Source organism: Nilaparvata lugens, chromosome 14, assembly GCF_014356525.2.
Source record: "Nilaparvata lugens isolate BPH chromosome 14, ASM1435652v1, whole genome shotgun sequence".
NCBI lineage: Eukaryota > Metazoa > Arthropoda > Insecta > Hemiptera > Delphacidae > Nilaparvata > Nilaparvata lugens.
In genome coordinates, this window is record NC_052517.1 from 14,788,571 (window position 1) to 14,794,570 (window position 6,000).

At 37.0% G+C, this 6,000-nt stretch overlaps 2 protein-coding genes across 2 annotated transcripts in view; both read left to right on the plus strand.

Annotated features, from left to right (window-relative positions):
- The window catches only part of LOC120354203, an 18,681-nt gene extending 13,956 nt beyond the window's left edge, over window positions 1-4,725 (plus strand). Inside the window, exon 4 of the mRNA XM_039440869.1 lies at window positions 4,715-4,725. The gene's annotated coding sequence lies outside the window, so the exon portion shown is untranslated. The remainder of the gene's footprint in view (window positions 1-4,714) is intronic.
- The window catches only part of LOC111060672 (gastrula zinc finger protein XlCGF17.1-like), a 458,016-nt gene that overhangs the window by 76,740 nt on the left and 375,276 nt on the right, over window positions 1-6,000 (plus strand). The gene's annotated exons all lie outside the window — the stretch shown is intronic.

A 6,000-nucleotide genomic window follows, 5' to 3' on the forward strand; every position in this document is an offset into this window, starting at 1 on the left:
AACATACTTTTAGACTACCTACCTTGAAAAGCTTAGAAGAATGAGCTGTGGTATGAGATGTATCTATCCTTATTTCTGATGCCCCTTCATGGGATGCCCCGAACAAGAACGTGTGCATTGCTAGTCTCAAAAATAATATCAAAAAGATACTTTATTTCTATTTAAAAGAAATAAGAAACGATGGTATACATTTTTACAATATTATGAAAACAGAAAGAATTCCTCACAAGAACAAAGGTAAATAATGTCCTTTGGAAGATTAGAATGTAAGATATGAATTTTACTGTCATACTCTGACTAATGTTAAAAACTGAAGGGTTGGGAATTGGGATACTTTGGGGGGGGGGCATTACACTTGGATTGGGGGGGCATGCGCCATTGCCCTTGGGGGGGGCTGGGCACCCCTGCTAGTGGTAGTCGATTTTTTATTTGATTCTGCGGGATATTCCCAATAAAGTGATTTATTATTTGATAAGAATATCAACTACCATTCACCACCAGGAGAAATAATAGTCTAATGATAGATACTATACTCGATAATGTCTGACTATTGTGAGACAGGATATGTCCTGCACGATCAATATGTGTCAGTCAAGAAAGAACGAATTTGGAGGTGTAATGAAGTAAACCCAGTTCAATGAAACAGTAATATGGATATATTCTGAAAGATATTCTTTTACAGCAAAATATTGAATAAATTAATGAACCGATTTTACAAATTATGATTTCTAACTGATACAGAATGAATATTGAGTGATAGCAGATTTGAATCTTCAAATTACAGATACTATGTGAAAATTTGGTACTCTTTAATTGAATGAAATGGGTGATAGCCCTTGGAAAGGGTCATAAACTGCACTAGTTAAATAGGCAAAATAAGTTAATACAAAATTATAATTCAGAAAATAAAATAAATGAATAGTTTAAATTATTATCAGGGTGGGGTTTCGCCTATGGAAAGTGGACCTTTTGGCTAAGTACAGCATGGATATTTAAATTTATTTGATACAATAAAAATCATTTATGAAAACTTTATACCCTTAAACCTATAGTCATGACTTTTCTCAAATGGACGAATTTATACGCTGTGTAATTTTCGTAGATTAACGGGGATCCCCTTTTATATATTTGAATAACTTATGTAGACTTTTGTTCCCGTGTTTTGTTTTCGAAGTATATTCGGCCATAGAATATATCGTTCCGGCTGGATCCTTCCGCGTGTTGAAAAACATCGAACAGACCTCACTATTATAATTTCAGGGTTTATTTAAATGAAATTGTAAAAATTAATATTACAGATTATTGTAGGAACTTTAGAACAACTTTTTAAAACAGAAAGACAAAGATTAAATTACATTAAAACAGAAATTAAAGCTTTTGAACAATTAAGTATATGGACTAGGTCTGTATCCCACAGGTGATTTCCGCAAAATGGTCTTGAGTCTTCTTCTTCTAATTTCTACTTGAGTTTCTTCCTCGAAATTTATCTCGCCAAATTTACATACTAATTCAGGATTGTTCAGTTTCTGTGATGTAACCAATACGCTGAATGGGTGGTGTCAATGTGTCCAACTTTAAAGCTTTTAAATGGGGCAAAATTCCTGATTGTAAATTGTTCTAAATTATCATTTAGTCCCATATAATTATAAAAATATACAAATAAATAATAAAATTCATCTATGGTGATATGCATTTGTTAAATTACTTCAAAGGGTAGGCTAGCTAATGATTTTGTAGAACATAGACATGCTTCTATAACATAAAGTAGACATATAGAAATATACATGCTTGTAATAATAATGGACATAATAAACAATAAATATGTCTTTTTTTGTTTATATGGTTTTTTATATGTTAAAATATTGACCCTCAAACATTATATATCAGCTAAGCTAATTTGTTTTCATATTTCTAACAAATATATCTTCATGAAAGTTCATTAAATAAATAACTAGGCCCATTCGGCATAGAAATTATAATATAAAAAATGAAAAAATTGATATTATATAATTTTTATGATCGATCATAGTCGAACTGCCTTCTCAATTGGCTACTTGTTGACAAATTAGCTTTGGTCTGTTTTAGGGTTATGTTTTGGTTCAAATCTAACCTTCAAATAATGAATTACTGATCAAATTAATAAACATACGAACATATATGGTTTTTTCCCGTTGATAAATTCCTGAAAGGTATATAATTACTGGTTCATTAGTTTCATACTCTGTAGGTTTGATAACCATAATTTATCTACCTTAGATAAGATTGTAGTGCTTTATTGATTTATAGTTTGAGGGCTGTACAATCCTTTGGTACATCACAACCTACTACAGCTTAATCATGATTCTGTCAATTCTCACTCTCTTATCCAACTTTATTTAAACCTACATCTTCAATTGATACAATTTATTTTATTAATAATTAGAAACTTGGTGGGTAAATCCTGCAGTGGAATATTTTATGAATGAGGTTAGTTCTCCCTTTCTGGCTTCAAAAATTGATTAATTTCATTCATTTGTGAAACATTATCGAATATCATATGAATACGTTTGGTGTTCAACAATAGGCTTGTCCCAAAACTAGTCTTCTTTCAAATTTCATGAAGAATAATTTTTTTTTTTGTTCTCTTCAGTCTCGTTTCAATTTTCCATATTTAATTGTTATTTAAGAACATCATTTGTATCATAATTTTGATGTAAAGAAGGTATTTTTGGCATTAAGCTTTAAAACTCTTTTGGCCAGTTGCACATAGGTCTATTAAATATGGACATTAACTCCGATTAACAAATCAGAGTTAGTTTACAGATTCATTTCTGTTCCACAAAGATCGGTTAGTTTTTAATCCTGATTAAGTTTTCCGGTTAACTAACCAAGATTTTAATGGTTTCACAATCTGGCAACACTGTAGTTTAACCAACAGATGCTATTATTCTGAACATTAGTATTTAGTATTTATTTAAATAGGTCCATAAAAGGGATCACAAAAGTGAAGCCCACTGGGACACATCAAAAATGTAAAAGAAAAACAACTGCCCGGAGGCAGAAATCAAATAAAAAAATAGGCACTCACCACACTGCTCTCCAACATAAAGAACTCACGGAGTGAGTACAGAGGGTGATCCGTCAGCAGGCTCCTCAGAGCCCCTTGAAACCGCACAGCAGGCAGATCCCTGGCCAACAGAGGCAGCCTATTATAGAGGCTGATAGACATATGAGCCAGACCAGTCCGAGTTCTGCTCAGCCTCTGGTAGTGGCTGAGTCAATCCAGCCTGAGTCTACCCCTAGTCTCGTATGGGTGGAAGCTCTGTTGGGTCACGAGCAACCCCACGTTTGCATGTGTTCTGCAAAGGGTATAAAGAACATAGAGGGAGAAGACGGTGAGGATCCTCTCTTTGATAAAGAGTGGGCGACAGTGGGCTAATCTACCAGCCCCACAAATAATCCTCAGGGCCCTCTTCTGGAGACGAAGGACTCGGGCAACATCTGTGGCTCCACCCCAGAGGAGGAGGCCATATAAAATCACGCTCTGAAAAAAGCCAAAATAGCACATTTCAAGATAATGAGGTGGCACACTGTATTTGAGACCCCTCAGCAGGAAAACCACTCTGCTCAACCTGGCGCAGACTGTCTCAATGTGCTCGCCCCAAGAGAGCTTCCTGTCAAGGGTAAACCCTAACAGTTTGATGGGGGCAAAATTGTATTCATTCCCATTTCTGAGACTGAACACAATAGACTGAGTTTTGTCTTCATTGAGGAGGAAGCGATTGGCAGAGAACCAGTCTGATGCAAATGCCCCAGTCTCCACCATAGCTGCCCTCAGTCCTCCCATCTCACGACCAGCATTCAAGAAGGTGGTGTCGTCCACATAACAGACAACACACCTGCCATCCACATGAGCTATATCGTTAACTGAAATAAGAAACAACAGAGGTCCCAGGACAGAGCCCTGAGGCACTCCACAGTCAACACAATCCCTGATCTCAGAGAGAACTCCATTAGCCAGCACCGCCTGTCAGTGACCCCCCAGGTAGGCCTGAATCAGTTTGAGAGGAGACGGTCCCACACCATAATGCCTAAGCTTGTCCACGAGAATAGCATGATCCATTGTATCAAAGGCCTTGCTGAGATCACACAAGGTGAGCCCAGCAAGTCCACGTGCCTCAAACCTATCAAATATTTTGGAAAGCAGGAAATCTACTGCATCAGTGGTGGATCTATTTTTCCTGAAACCAAACTGGGTGTTCGCAAACAGGCCGCACTGGTCACAATAAGCAAGGAGTTGCTCAGCAATAAGGATTTCAAATATCTTTGATATAATAGGCAGGATGGAGATAGGCCTATAGTTAGTAGGATCATGCCTATCACCCTTCTTAAAGACAGGCACTGTCTTAGAAATTTTAAGCTGAGAAGGAAATACAGACTGCTGGAAACACAGATTAATACAAACAGTCATTGGAGAAACAATAAGAGCTAATACATCCTTAATAGTAGCACTGGTCATACCATAAATGTCTTTACTAACCGAGTTGCTCAAACAGTTCACAACTTGAGTGACATCATCACAAGTAATACTGCGCCAATAGCCAAAGAGCGGGGGACCGAACCGAAGCCAAGAGCAGATCCGCTGCCATCACAGGGGAAGCTCGGATCCCCTCACAGATACTGCGAATAGAGTTAGTCCATGCGTCGTGAAGATCATCCGCAGATACCGGAACAGCACCAGGAGCTGGTACACCCGCAGCGGCCCTGATGATACCCCAGGCTGCTTTGCACCTATTGGGTGCCTGGTCAATCAGCTCAGAGTTGTAGCGCATCCTGGCCACATGAGCAGCCCGCTAGTATGATCTCCTCAGTCCCATGTAGGTCCGTTTAGAGGACCGAAGTCGATCAGCCTGAAACCGCTCATACGCCATAAGAACCAGGTCTCTCAGGTCAAGAAGGTCGTCCGTAATCTACAGTGCACCACGTTTACCAGGCCTTCCAGAGAGGAAACGTTTTAGTGGAAAGCAGTTGTTGAAGCCAGTCAGGAGTCTATCAAAAAAGGCCGTGAAATTGGGCTGTGCATCAGGATGATCCTTCAGAAAGCTCCAGTCAATCAGAGTCAGATAATGCAGAAAACGCTCGCATCCACCCTGTGTGATGGGTCGCACCCAAAACCTTAAACCAGTTATAGAATTATTATTCTATCTTTTATATTATTATTCTATAACTTATTACATTATTCTATATTTTATATTATTATTCTATAACTGGTGCAAGTTATGAACAAATGGCACAAAAGTGAGATAAGTTATTGAAGCGGTGACTATTTATTACCCATGTGCCATAAAAATTTGCTGTCTGTCGCCAGTGTTGTACTATCTGCAAATGAACCAGATTGAAAACTGACCTCAAAAATCAGAATCGTATTTGAATGCTAATATCAGCTAAATACACTTCTCTATTTTATTAACTGATGAAATTCATACATATATTAGGTTATACTTTGAATTCTGTAGTTCTTTTACCAAAACCTAATTGGAAGACAGCTATCAATTGGTACCTAGTTGGCGTTAGTTGGATTTAATTCCACGTTAATGGCATGTTAAATTTTTTTATGTCGATCAGTTTAACTGGCATCATTTTTTTATTTTTACCTTTGTGCAACCAAATTTTCTTCATTTCAGCTAATCGCCGTTAAAATGATGCTAACTAATCAGAATTCAAATTTTTTTACACCAGTTAGTTTAATCAGTGTTATCACTTGAAATTTCTGTTTTGTGCAATCAAAATGCATCAGTTAGTGCTAATCTCGATTAAATTATAGCATTTTATTGTGATTAAACATTAACAGACATGCAACTGGGGGTTTGAGTTGTATTACTATTTTCATGTGTCATAATGTTTTTTCACATAAATATTTAAAAAGCCATGTACCATAAAATAGATTATGTTTCACTGTTGAGAATTGAGAATTCAAGAATTTATGTAGAAAAAATTACACCACCATAACAAAGAATCAGG